Genomic DNA, 14099 nt, shown 5'->3' with positions numbered 1-14099 from the left:
GTTGCCTCGCACTGACAGGGCCGACCCAATCCGTGCATGACAGGCTTCACCACGCTGACCGACTTGTGCGCCATTGGGTGGGCGGTGTTTCATTGCGCATTTGTGCACACCGTTGCCCGGCAGGCCTTTCTGCTGGAGCGGCCCTGTGCTGCATTAATGGGAGGGGGGAGGAGGTAGGCCTGTTCATCCCATCACACTTAGCGGAAAAGGCATTTGACGGAGACCTGGTACTCTTGCAGCCCAGTTTTCCACCTCCATAGCCTGGCAGAGATGAGCAGCAGAGCAGCGACATCACCCTGTTGTTGTTATTTGGCAAAGCTGAGAGCACAGGGGAAAAAGGAGGAATGGGTTACAGCTGATGGATCTGCCAGAGCTTCTGTTGAGCTGGCTCCTGGAAAATAGCGTCTCACACACATGCAGCTTTGTATCATATAAAGCTTTTGCATTTCTGAATGTTGCTGTGGTTTGTTTTCAAAATATGTCACATGAATATCATGTAAAACACAAAGCAGGTAAGGCTTGGATGGCTGTGACCTGCAGTCATTTGCAACATCTGACACTTGTGTAGCACAAATTGCAAGTCAAATCTGCAATCCACTCTTATGTTCCTGAAGCTAGAAAATAGTCCCCGTATGTGTATGTTTGTGCGTTTTTTTTCCCTTCCCCCTTCTGTGATGCATTCTAGCAATGGCATTGGCCCAGCCCAAATCCTTTTGGAATAACTCCAACTGAATTTCACTGAACAACAAACACCTTGACTGAGATGTGTGGTGCACATTTTCTCTCCACCAGGTTTTTTTGTAGGATTAATTGAAACTGACTTTAGGTTTTGTCGAGCTCTTTTCACACGTGAACACACATGACATTGTCTGAAGTTGTTCTTTCTTACATGTCGCACACAGTGGGAGGAGTGCGTGCCGGTGCTGTGATTTCAGTGCTGCAAGTACACTGTTAATTTAAGTGTGCTGCCTCTCTGGTACGCGCAGGAAGCATGACTTTACTTGCTAGCTGTGAACAAACCAGTCTTATCACATGAACTGTTCTTAAATCTGCGCATCTGGACGTCACACAGATTTTAGAGTAGAGAACTAGGAGGTTATAGTCTGATGGGTGAATGTCTGGGAAAAGTTCGGGGCTGCTATGCATAAGGTAAGCTAGGCAGGGGTTTAATACAGTCAGCTAGCTTAATCAGCTCTTACTAAGCATTAAATCGTGATTTAATTTGGATGACAGAATTGTTTTTGGACAGTACACAGAGGGAGGGGGTAATTCCATCATTTAAGTATGACTGCAGCTGTCAGCCAGTGTTTTTGAACTGGATAGCGGCAAGATCTCGAATGACAAAACTAAATTTTAAGGTTTGCCTTTATTTTGGTGCCCAAAAAGACTTTAAAAAAAGAGTTACATCAGCCTCATAATATGTTTAGTACTGTTGTTATGGAGGTTGTAACATGTGCTAGAAATCGTGACATGAAGAAGATTGAAAATAGATTAAAGTTATACATAAATATGTTCTCCAATCGTAGACAGTATAAAAAATGGAGGTTGCCTCCCTATCGCAAAAATGAAGTCGGTGCGTAAGTGCCTTAAACCTGCAAGGCCCACTATATGGCGATAGCTGTGGTTGCAAAAAAGGACTTCTGGTCCTGTAGATGTCTGCGGGAAAATATCTTTTTACTTGACCTCGATAAATGTTTCTGAATTTATGGACTCAGTCACTCATTTCAAATTGAACGGAATAAGTCTATTTTATAACTCTTGGTCAAGCCTGTGTTTTAAAATTAAGGACTGCCTGCTCATTGGCTATAAGTTGTCAGTCACTAGCCACTCGGCTACTAAGATAAAGAAATGCTTATCTCAAGGCTTCAGTTGGAACCTCAGAATCTAGTGGGTGACATTATTGTAGCCACGTCCATTTTTTATACTGTCCACACCACCTAGTGGTCCTGCAACCCTGAAGTGGATAAGTAGAAAAAAAGAATGGATGGATATATGCTATGTTGTTTATCTCTAGCTGGTTAACATGCTCCATATGGTAGCAATGGTATGAGATCATGTTAAAGCCTCGATAGAGTCCATCTGGAACAGTTACTGTGGACAAAGATTTGCTTTGGCTCTGCTAATGAATACAGTCCTAAAGTGTGAATGGAGACCCATAATAAAGGTTTCTTAAGCCTGATTTTAATAAAATATAATATTCCCATATATTTATATATTGTCAATTTTCATTTATCGGCCATCATAAATGTCAATAAGGTCACATCAGCAAAAGGCTAATATCACCCAATAATATTGGCTGGGCAGTCTTAGGACGTCTTAGGACTGGCAGTCCAGTCTTATGCAAGCATATATTGTGAGCTTATGTTCGTCTGACCTCTCGTATTTACACATGTACGTTAGGCATCGGTGTTCACAGTAGAGTACAAGGTTCTACTGCATCTTTGCTTTTGGGGATTACACAAGTCACTGGCAGCACCGAGCGATTCCTCTTATTGAGAGGAGCGTCACTTTGAATTTCTAGTCGTGGATGGCGAGGCCGGCCCTGAGGCGAGCCTCTATAAATGCACGCTCGGTGTGTGCAGCGAAATTTCTCCTTGTAATTATACACAGTGGGTGTGTTTGTTTGGCTGTTTTTGTTTTTTCGGTGCTGCAAGAAAAACAAGACTGAATGAGATCTCGATTTACTTTGAATTATTATTTTTTTGTTTGTTTCTTTGTGGTTGGCGGGGAGTGGAAGGCGACGGTGGCTGTAAACGTTTCATTAGAGCAGGGGACAAGTGGTTTTGGAAATGCTCTGATGCACCGAAGCACAAATTAACCTTGACATTTTGAGTTTAGTTCCTCAGGATTCAATGAATCATAATTACGTGTGCCAACCAGGGTTTGAGTGAAGCTGAGGCTTTTTTTCCCTGTGCTTGTCTGTGCCGCCTGCCTCGCTAACATCTGACCCAAAAACCTATGTGTGTGCCTGTGTGTGTTTGGGTCTGCACATGTGCACTTGATCCTCCACACTTGGCGATTGGTCAGGTTTCCCAGGCTGGCGAGTAGCTGCAGAGCATGACAGAGTGAGGAGTGTTGCAGCTGTGTGCACCGACAACAGCTGTCGGGACAGAGAAATAAAAACAGGAGAGGGAGTAGAGCGGTTGGGGAGAGAAAGACAGAGAAGATGAAATATGCAAGAGAGAAGATTTCACCATTGAGGTACCAAAGTGTTTTAATTTGCTTGTAGAAAATAAAGACGAGGGCCTCAGTGCATCACTCACACCGCTGTGCATGCCACGTATTATATTGAACATTCCAGACGACAAGCTTGCCTCCACGCGATGGGGTTTTGAGTTTAGCGTAATGTGTAGGTTTCACTGGATTTCTTTGAAATGAAAAGCTGAAACATCTGCAAAAAACATGAAAAGAAACAAATGAATATGCAGAGGTCACAGTGTTTCTGTTTCCATTTAAACAGTGGGAGGTGAGGGAAAAGTTCAATCAAAGCTGAAGAGAGGGGCTGGAGGAAATTTTAAAACTCCGGTGTAAGGCTGCACTCAGCATGTGGGGCTGGGAATCCCCCTCTCTCTGAGGAAATGGTTTAACCCATTTATGACTTTCTGAGCTTTGAGTCTCGCTGCGCTTCTTTCCTTTACTCACTGTTTCAGGCTCACCGGCTCACTCCGTATTACAAAGTTGTAACAAAGTATCCGAGTCGAGTAAACGAATAAGCTTTTTGGCTTTACTCCCTAAAGATGAGGCTTGTTACCTCATTTGTAGAGTGAATGGAAATTTGTGAGGAAGCAGTGAAACAGCAGAAGTCATCAGCATAGTGAGGAGAAGTTGATGGCTGTGCTCTGATGGCTAGATTAGAAAAACCACAGCCCTGTTCCTGTTGTTCTGTCATGTATCCACACGATGTATATCAGAGGTTTCAGATTTATAAAAATTCTGCAATAATATGAGATTTAAAGTGGAGTAGGAGACCACACTGTGGATCATGTTCAGCTTATTATCAACATGCTAGAGGGAGCACAAAATATCAGTTGAAATAACATAATTTCCACAAATGTGGAAAGCCTGGAAATATCCAGTTTTTACATGAGCAATTAGAATTTATACTCTTTAAGGCCTTTACACACCCTTAAGTATTCATTAAAAAGTACAGATGGGCCACAAGATTAAAATGCCCGACAGGCACAGTGGGTAACTTGGCTCATCTTGTTATGGTGCCGTGTTCTGCTGGGAAACCTGGCATTCATGCAGGTGCCACCTTAAGTCATAAATCAAAAAGCAAATTAAACACCCCGCCTCAGTGTGCCTCAAAAATACTGCAAAAACTGCAGGAGGTATACACCATACAAATGGAGCAGGATACACTGGGACAAGCCTGATCCATGGAAGACCCGCCCAGCATCCCAACCTCAGAGGATCCAGTGCCCATGAGCCTGGTGTCAGCAGACAGCACAGGATGGATCACCACCACCTCGATGGGTCAGAGCTTATTTAAAGGCATTTAGGGGACCTGCACACTGTTTTTAAAAAAAAAAAGTATTTATTTATTTTTTTTATTTAAATTTTTTATTGTTGTGGCTGATCATTGGAAAATGAGTGAAAACCTAAGGTAATTAGACTTTTATGTTAAAAAAAGACTTGAACTCTAAGTGAATGATTAGAAAGAGATGTGAATAAAATGAAAGCCAGATTGCACAGCAGGCTGTTCTCCTCGTATCAGAGGTGGAATATGTACCGCCTCACCCTGGTGCAGTGTTTTGTAATCATCATTCTCTAACCTGCCATTTCAGTGGTATGTGAGGATTTTATCTGTAGTGCTTCCAATATATAGTGTACCAGTGGAACTCCAGTGCCAGATATTCTGTGCAGCTAACAAGACCAAGTGTTCCCTGTATTCTGTTTTTGGACATAGAAGCATCAGCACTACGATTCTCGATTTCACCTGCATCTCATGACCACGTTATGGGGAAAGATGAAACGCATTTAAAGTTATAACATTGATTTATCCCCCAGTAGGAACCATCATGAATGCTGCTACTTGTTTATAATTTGGTTTATTTCACAGGAAGCCAGTGAAAAGAACCAAGTGTAGATGTGATAACACCTTTAGATCTGATTAAATGTTAGGTTGCAGCAATTTTAACAGCTGCAAAAATCAATCCTTTTTTTGATTTGTTGCATTTTGATAATAAATCTCTGGAGTTTAAGGTAATGCCTGCAAAATGTGCAATACTGTGATATAAAACACTAAATCATCTCACGGCTGAAAGTAAAACAAAAAATCTGTTTAGATAGAACAGATAATAAACCTCCTGTCAAAGCAGTTTCACTTCTTGTGCAAGTCTTCATCCTGACTTTCTAACAGGAAAGATGCTTGTTTTTCTCCTTGCTGATAAAGTGAAGCTGGGTGTGGCTCTCTATCAGCTGCCTGTCATCTGCTGGGTAGAGCACCATTACTGCAAGTGTCTCAGAGGAGATGCACCTCAGCGTATGACTGAATGCATAGCTGATCTGTCAGATACATGGACGTCTAAGTACTCAGGCTCTGTTTCAGGTTTCCTTCAACCTGCTGCAAGTCTACATCAGCATCTGCATCTTCCACGAGGTTCAGTTTGTTTCAATGAAGTGACTGCAGTGCTGTTTTTGAATACTAAATATTGCCCCACTGCTTTTAGTAATGCCCACAGCTGCAGAACAATTGGATTTTCTTTAAATGTTTTTAAAGTAATTGGTAAATGGCCTGTATTTGTATAGCGCTTTTACTAGTCCCTAAGGACCCCAAAGCACTTTACACGTCCAGTCATCCACCCATTCACACACTGGTGATGGCAAGCTACATTGTAGCCACAGCCACCCTGGGGCGCACTGACAGAGGCGAGGCTGCCGGACACTGGCGCCACCGGGCCCTCTGACCACCACCAGTAGGCAACGGGTGAAGTGTCTTGCCCAAGGACACAACGACGAGACTGTCCAAGCCGGGGCTCGAACCGGCAACCTTCCGATTACAAGGCGAACTCCCAACTCTTGAGCCACGATCACCCCAATCATTAAAAACACCCAGTTCATTTGAATCACCATACCTGATAGGTAGCTGGTGTATCTGGCTTTTTCTGTGACTGAAATAATATCATGAATCTTGACTTGTAGTATCCAGTAGTAGGGCTGTGCGATATGACCAAAATCTCATATCCCGATATAAGACATCTATCGTCCGATAACGATATAAATCACAAAAATTAACATTTTCTGTAAATTCTGTGAATCTCGGGCAGCTCGACTTGCGTGAAGTGTTTCCAGCTGCGCGTCATGTAGCTGGAGTCGAGTGTTTTAACCGATGCATGAAACGATACATTTTTAGACATAAGTTGTAACGCCGCCGTTTTCTTTGTGAGTATTTATTACACAGCGTGCTGCGGGGAAAAGCCTGTTCTAACGTTTGAGTCTAAGGTTTATTTTTTTGCTTCTCATCCATAAATACTCTGCATATCTTTCACGTGATTCAGTTTATTTTGAAAAGTCTCAACAGGATCTTGAGCTTTATTGTGAAAGGTTTATGTGGAAAATAAACAAGCGGACACGCGATGGTTTTACCGTCGTTGTTGCTAACGACAACGCATAAAAACAGGCGCTTGTCCGTCCGTAGTGTGGTTATATTAAATATAAGAGAAAGAGAGAACTTTAAGAAATTAATATAGCCACTACAGTGACCATCAAAATGATGAAAAAATATTGCCGTAAACAGTTTATTTTGCGACACCACGAAACAAACGATAGCGTAAAATGAAACGATAGACGTTTTTATATCGTCAACCGATATATATCGTTATATCGAACAGCCCTGTCCAGTAGTGCTATAAACTAGGACTGTGACTAATGAGTATTCACAGTACTTGACCTACAGTAAATCCACAGATTTGACAAACTGAAACCAAAAATAATTGTGAAAACCTTTACACTGAAAGGCGTGGGAGCAGATCCATCAGCGCTTTGGTGCAACTTCTCATGGAGAAGTTGCAAATAAGTCAAATAATTGACTGACAAAATAATTTTTTATCATCTAACAACTCAACATGATGATTAATCCAAGTGGAAACTTCCACTGTTGTGTGTTTTCGTCACTACAATCTTCAATCTTGACAAAAGCCACTTCCTTAATAAAGGCTGGATGTTTAAATGTGTTGGAAAATAAATATCTACATTTCAGTGACTCAGAATATCCACAGAAATAATGGTGTACGAGCTTAAACCTATTAAAAAAAGATTTCATCAGGAGCACGTTATTATTATTATTACCCACCTCCTAAATTTCTCTTGTTTTATAACTTGTACGGGTAAAGCTATTTATAGCCGGGGCCCCGGCTCTGTAAAGTGGAGGAACTACAAAGCTGTCAGAAGGAATAGGCTCATGCAAAGCCGGCTCACCGGCCTTCCGGCTATTCAAACTGGAATGTTAGTCTTGTCTGCTGCGACCTTTCTCAGCACAGGAAGTGAAGCAGCAAAAGCCTGCCACCTCTCTATGGGGAACTTTCTTTACCGTCAGAGCTGCGCTTATCTGCTGTGACCTTTCCAGACAGAAGAAGTGGAAGCTCTACCACTGATAGCAGTAACAGGAACCCAACTGTGTCACCGTGTTTCATGGAGAAGTTGCACTAAAGTGCTGATGGAACTGCTCCCGAGCCTTTCAGTGTAAAGGTTTTCACAAAAGTGCTTCAACACACCAACTTGTAGGTGACTTTCTCTTTTAGAAGCACGTTTCTTTTTTTTATTCGACTCAAAGGTGACCCTGCTACTGTTGTTAATGAATCTGTTAGCAGTAGCCAACCGTGCCTGCTAGCTAAAGTTAAGCTAAAAATAAGCCACAAGCCTCAGACAGTATCTGGGTCATGTTCTTTGATGCTCGCACTGGTGCGGACTGATGCAGTGACTGTACTGCTTCTGCTGGTGAATCTCCGAGGATCCTTTCATCCATCAGCAGAAAGATTTTGTTTTTTCTTTTGTATTTCAAGAGATTTTGACATGGATGACATTTGCTTCCATTTGTTGCGTTCATTTTTACACCATTATCACCAGAACAAGATTGGCACTTTTAACTCTGCTGGAGATTGAATCTCTAGTCGCAGTTTACCTCACTGCTTTTATTGATCTTTATTTTTTTGTGTGTTCTCTTGAGCACAGCATTGATTGCAGTTTAACTGATCATTAAAACCAACAATATAAAAGATGAGATCGCTGCCTGTGCTAAAAAAATTGATTCTTCACAGAATATAAACACAAAGCAATAGATTAAAGTAAAATGCGACCAAAATATAAAAATAAAAGGATTATTTATGTATTTAATGTTATTATATTAATATATATTAAATAGTTTGAAATGTTTTTTCCCTTTCCTCATTTTCTTACATTTATCAGTTGAGAGAACTTCATTGTAAAATATCTAACTAATTTCAGTTCTTTATCATATTAGTTTTTAAAAAAATTTCAAGCACATAACTCATTTGACCTCACAGGATTGGTAACTGCCTTCAGTCAATTTCCTCTTACTTGCTGATACCAGTCAACCAGGGGACCATTGTGGCCGACGTGTTGGTTGACCCAAAACTGGAAAACCTTGGCTTAATTACCTCGTAATCCTTCAGCATGAGATGGCACGGAGGAAAGAGAGAGAGAATTAGGACTGATCAGGATAAAGAGAAAAAAGTGGCTACACTTGCTGCTGTTCAGCTCTTAGTTACAGTTTTTGAGATGTAATTGTGTATCAGTCCCTTTGTGCTTTTAAGTACATATTTTATGTTTCTGTTAAAATATTTTTCACAAAGCAAAGGTTTCTTTTTTCAGGAATTCACCTGAAATTGCTGAAGTGGTGTTATCAGTTAGTCTGGAAAAAAAAGGATTGTTTGTGTGTGTGGATTTTAAATCGAGACAAATACCCATCAAAGATGCAATCTTTTGGCCCACGTGGGTCCACAGTGAGCTGTCCACAGTGGGCCCCTCTACTGGTTTGAAATTTAGAGCACATCTGGGCGCCGCAGTGTTGGGCAGCCCATTGTGTGGGCTGTCCACATTAAGCAGAGCCCCGCAATGGAGCCATGTTCACACTCGTGGTGCGGCACTGTGGTGGGGTAAGCTTTGTATCTGTGTTTTGGCTTTTCGTCCACACGTAAACAGCGTTTTGGATCACTGGAAAAAAAAACCCTCCTTCCAACTCTGTGTTTACAGAGATTTCATTTTGCAACATGAAAGGTGTGCAGCTCCAGTAAACATCAGACTCTACCACTTTATTGTTTGTAGGCTTTTGACTGGCCAATATTTCTGCCTGGTTAGGGTCATATTGCCTCCTGTTTCTTTAACTTGCCCTTGACAGTGCTTGAGATGGTTTCTTGGCTTTTCATGTGAACAGAGATATTTTTCAAAAAACTTCCATAATTAGGGCATGAGGGGTGTCTACTTGTAAATCCATCATTCCTGAAGTGAGTAACCAAATACACTCAGACTGACATTAATAGACCCATTAGTGGCCTGCCAATGTAAAATATTGCTTTGATTCCTATTTGAATGCCTCTGAGGAGGATTTTTGATATATTAGATGTATTAAACTATATTTAAACTCCCCATTTGTTCCTCTGGCTCAGCTAAATGTCTGAGATGCCACATGTAAATCCAGACAGTAGCATCAGCTGTGTTTGTCTCACTTATGCATGTCTATAAAAACCCATCTTAGTTAACAAATAGCCCTCTTTTATTTTTTTGTTTTGTGTCTGCTGGCTCCTGGAAAGGTTGTTATATAATACACTCAGCTACAGTGTGTATGCGGTGTTAGGTGGATGGATGCAAGCGTGCAGACAGTGCAAACAGATGGCTTGTCCAGAGCATTAGCTCTGCCTGTGTGCCGTGTCAAACTGTAGATGCTACATTTCCAAAAATGAGCAACAAAAGAAATGAGCCTTTGTATTGTAAATGAGTGCACGGTGGCAGCATTTGATATGGACCAAAATGTCTGTAGCACTAAAGATTGAAAACTGCCATGTACTGAAATCTGACATGGAGCTACTGGCCAGGCTTAAAGTTCTCTGTAATCACATTTTTATTTTGTAATTAGTTTTGTATAGATATGATAACGTCTCAGAGTGCATCATTGTCTAATTGAAAGTCAGGGTTTGGCAAATCCCCAATTATTATTTTCACTGACGTTCAGCATGGATGAGGACGGACAGTCTCCACGCATGCTATTAACAGGTTGCATCGGGTTCCAGTTAGTACATAAAAAAAATAAATCAAAGCATAATTTGAATATTTAAATATAAAAAGATTCCATGTGGGTGTGTAAACTCTGAGCCTCAATCTTTATTTAAATATCTCCACCTGTTTGACACGAGGTTTCATCTTTACTTCCTCTTTTTCTTCCTCTTCCTCTTTTTCTTCCTCCTCTGCTCTCCCTTAGTGTAATATGTTTTATTTGCTGATATATATTGCTGCAGTGTTCTGTTACACCTCTGTCTACAGGGGGTTTGAACTTCTTTACCCCTTCATTAGTTTGTATTATTTTCAGTCAAACTTGAATTGTTGTTCCAGCCTTAAAAAGATAAACATCCACTTAATCTCTTGTATGTGCTTCTCTTGGCCTGTACTGTGTTGTTTCTCTTCTCAGCGTTAGAGTCAGTGAGCCTCAGTTTTCCTTACTCTAAGTATCTACGGATGAGAGTGATAAGAAGGCCAAATGTAATTTAAAAGCTGAGGTGGTGCAGTTGTTTGTCAGTGTGAGGAGGCTGTTGTAAGACTTGGAGTGAAGGTGTTTTGCAGTTTATTAGATTGATTAGGTCTCGTTGTGAACAGATATCCCTCTGTGTTTGTTCCTCTGTTCTCAGTTACAGTCACGCTGACACACACGATAGGCACAAGAGTCCATTTTTCTATGATCCAGCCCATAAACTATGTCACATGCCAGGACTGGCAAGTGATGAGATGTTATTAGTAGCCTTGCTTACTTCAGCTTCACCTTGCTTAATGTTTCCTGTGTGTTACATCAGTCATATTTCCCTAACTGCCAGCAATCTTCGTCCTCTAAAACTCAACAACCACAGGGCTAAAGCTAAAACCCAGATGGAAATTCTGCAGGAAAAAAAAATCACTTTTAGGAAAATTTATTCCTCGACAAAAGATAACAGCAGATCCATTTTGTTTTATAGAGCAGGCATCAAATGGCATTCTTTGCTTTTCTTCTTTTTTGTTGAAGTTTTTAAGTAAATGACATTATGTTCAAATCCTCTGTCGTTGGGGATTTATAAAAATAGCCATTCTCTAAAATATTCAGTCTCATGGGTAAATGCCAATGTGGTAATAACACTGTTAGAGTTGCCCTGTTTCTGGTTTTTTTGTTTGGATACTGATAACTTGGCTTTGGGGGAAATTACCATCATATTTTTATCTTCATTATCTCACTTACATGGATTTCAGCTTAACCTCCTAGGACCTGGCGTCCAAATATGTGGACATCACATTTTGGGTTGTCTAGACCACAATAATAAATTTTGCTCTACAAAGGCCTGATATCCACTTACGAGGACATTATGCTGCCACTGTTCTATCGAAATTTAAAACAAATGTCCTCATAGGTGGATACCCTTGTAAAGCAAAATCAGGTAAAAAGATAATTGTTTGTTTTTATATTCATCAGGTCCCAATCAGCCCGAATTGCAAGGAGAAATTAAAAATGCCATGAAAGAGTTCGGTTCTTAGGAGGTTAATGTGTGAGTCTTGTTGTGTTCTTGTTTTACCATCAAGCCTTAAACTGAACATAATAAGAGTTGGAGTGAAAAAGCAAGCGAGAGAAAGAGTTGGTGTAGAGCCTTTAAGAGTTCGTGCTTAAGTGAAAAAAATATTAAACACAAGAAGAAAAGCTGCTATGTTAAAATCCTGCCAAACTGATGTTCGCTTCTTTCATGCAGTATTCGCCCTCTTATGAGTGCTTGTTTACCGCTGCTGACCGATGACATCGCAAACACAGAAAAACATACAAGAGAACAGACTTGGCACCAACATCTGATCAAGCTTTTTGAGCCAGGATCAGACTGATATCTGAGCCAAATACAGGAGTGTTGCAGCTTAGTCACCAGTGACTTAATTTACAATTTGCATCAATTCACCATTACAGACTTTCTATTTCCCAGAAATATTTTGATGCTGCTGCAGTTATTCACACTGTTAATATCACAATAGGTGTCGTTTATGTGTGTGAAAAATCAACAGGAGCATTTTTTTCATCACAGTCTTTTAGTTTTCTCCCACCTTCTTCAGATTGGAGCTCAGCTAAACTGTCGTGAGTACGAACACGTACACACAGTCATATTTCCAAGGTCGGGGGATCTGTCACGCGAGTGTAGTGTACTTAGATGGGTTTCATGCCTCTCTACCCCCTTTCGCTCTCTCTCCCTCTTCCTAGGACTCCACCTTTATTGATTTCCACATAGCACTAGCTTGCATCTTGTACAAAGGCCCCTTCATTATGTTATCTGTGACCTGTTTCTGCCTGATAACTCTGACTAAAAGCCTCTGTTTAGGCTACCACCTAGGTAGTGGAGCAGTTGTGGGATCTTTTAGAGTTGTTTTGCAGTATTTTGAAGCTGGTGCATTGCCTCTCAGGTCATACAACCATCTTTACTGATTATTATGAGGTGCTGCTTTATAATGCCAACAAATGAAAGACTGTTTAAAAGTCGGAGGAGTTGGATATTCACTCAGGTTTTCCACATCTTTGTTGACTATGGACCTGTAATGCTTTTAGATCAGATCTGAGTTTTTGGAATTTTGGTAGATTTTTTTTTACTTTATTTTATGCATTTGCAAAATAATGTTAATAAACATTTAATATACTAATGTCATAAGGGAAGTCTCTCATAAGGCCTGTCCTGATTTTTATAACTATGTTTTCTGAGAAAGCTACCGTAAACATAAAGACAGTCAAGACAACAGTGTTGCTGTCATTTCAGCTATATTAGTGCATAATATCTGCTTAGAAGGAGAGTTGGATGCTCTAAAAGCCTTAATGTTTTCTCTTTTATACAGTATGCATCTCTGTCAGGGAATCAAACCACAAAAATCAGACCTGTGTATGTGTGTGTTAGTTGAAAAACTTCACCGAACTACTGAACTAGATTCCCTGTTAAATTCACACTTTAACCAGTGGCCCAAAAATTAGCAGAGGACATTAATGACTTGGGAGCTTGCTCTGACGGTAAATGATGAGCTTCAGTCTACAGACGTTCCTGAAATCTTGTTTGGAGAGGAAGTAATTCAATTTAAAGGCTTGAGATGCATCCTTGGCTGGGTTTTGACTGGATAAGAAGGGAACTAACTGCACCTCCGGATAAAGCAGAACCCAGTGGCCCTCCTGTTGGCTTATCATAGCCCCCCCCCCCCACGAAACATACGCGCCAGCTAACTCTCAGTGTCTGGTCGAAGCTCTTGATGACAGTTGTTGGACTGTCTGAGCTTCTGTGGTTTAAACGGGTGCACACGGTGAACTCTGTGTGAATGTGTGTGTAATGTTGAGGTGGGGGTTGAGTGTATGAGTGGCCATCTGGAGGGGGGGGGGTGTCAAAGCTTCTCTTGGGTTGGCGGGAGGGGTGTTTGTCCTGGGTTACAAGCTTAAGAGAAGTCTTGGAGGGCAAACTGATGAAGAAGAACTTTAAAAGCGATATCACCAGCTTTAAACCTGGAAACAAACATGGCAACTGTTCTGCAAGTTATGCAACATTCAATCAACCAAGATCAGCATCTAATTAGACTGGAGGTGCAAAAACGTCGGCGCATTTGCAAAGCCATGCATGTATTTTATTTTATTTTATTTTACCATTTTATTCAATAGTTTTTGCCTGCCTTGCTTGCTTTAAGTGTATCGGTCAGGCTCTTAGCCACACACACACTCACTTGTTGCCGCAGTTATAATAAACCCTGTTTTTGTTTAATTGAGTTCTGTAGCTCCTTTCAGCCCTGCGCACAGTGAGGCCGCTGGCTGGCCGACTGACAGCAACATTAGCTTTTGTTTTCATCTGCTTCAAAACACTGTGAGCCGGTCTGATCTGTCACCTGACCACAAACTTTGCCTC

At 41.0% G+C, this 14099-nt stretch overlaps 1 protein-coding gene across 1 annotated transcript in view; it reads left to right on the top strand.

Annotated features, from left to right (window-relative positions):
- LOC102310984 (mitogen-activated protein kinase kinase kinase kinase 4) overlaps nucleotides 1-14099 on the top strand; it is a gene marked incomplete in the record, with an annotated part of 101660 nt that overhangs the window by 1025 nt on the left and 86536 nt on the right.

The sequence above is a fragment of the Haplochromis burtoni genome, unplaced genomic scaffold (genome assembly GCF_018398535.1).
Source record: "Haplochromis burtoni strain Fernald_Lab_line unplaced genomic scaffold, NCSU_Asbu1 Contig_154, whole genome shotgun sequence".
Taxonomy (NCBI): domain Eukaryota; kingdom Metazoa; phylum Chordata; class Actinopteri; order Cichliformes; family Cichlidae; genus Haplochromis; species Haplochromis burtoni.
The sequence above is the reverse complement of the archived record's forward strand: the minus strand, read 5'-3'. Positions and strand labels throughout refer to the sequence as shown.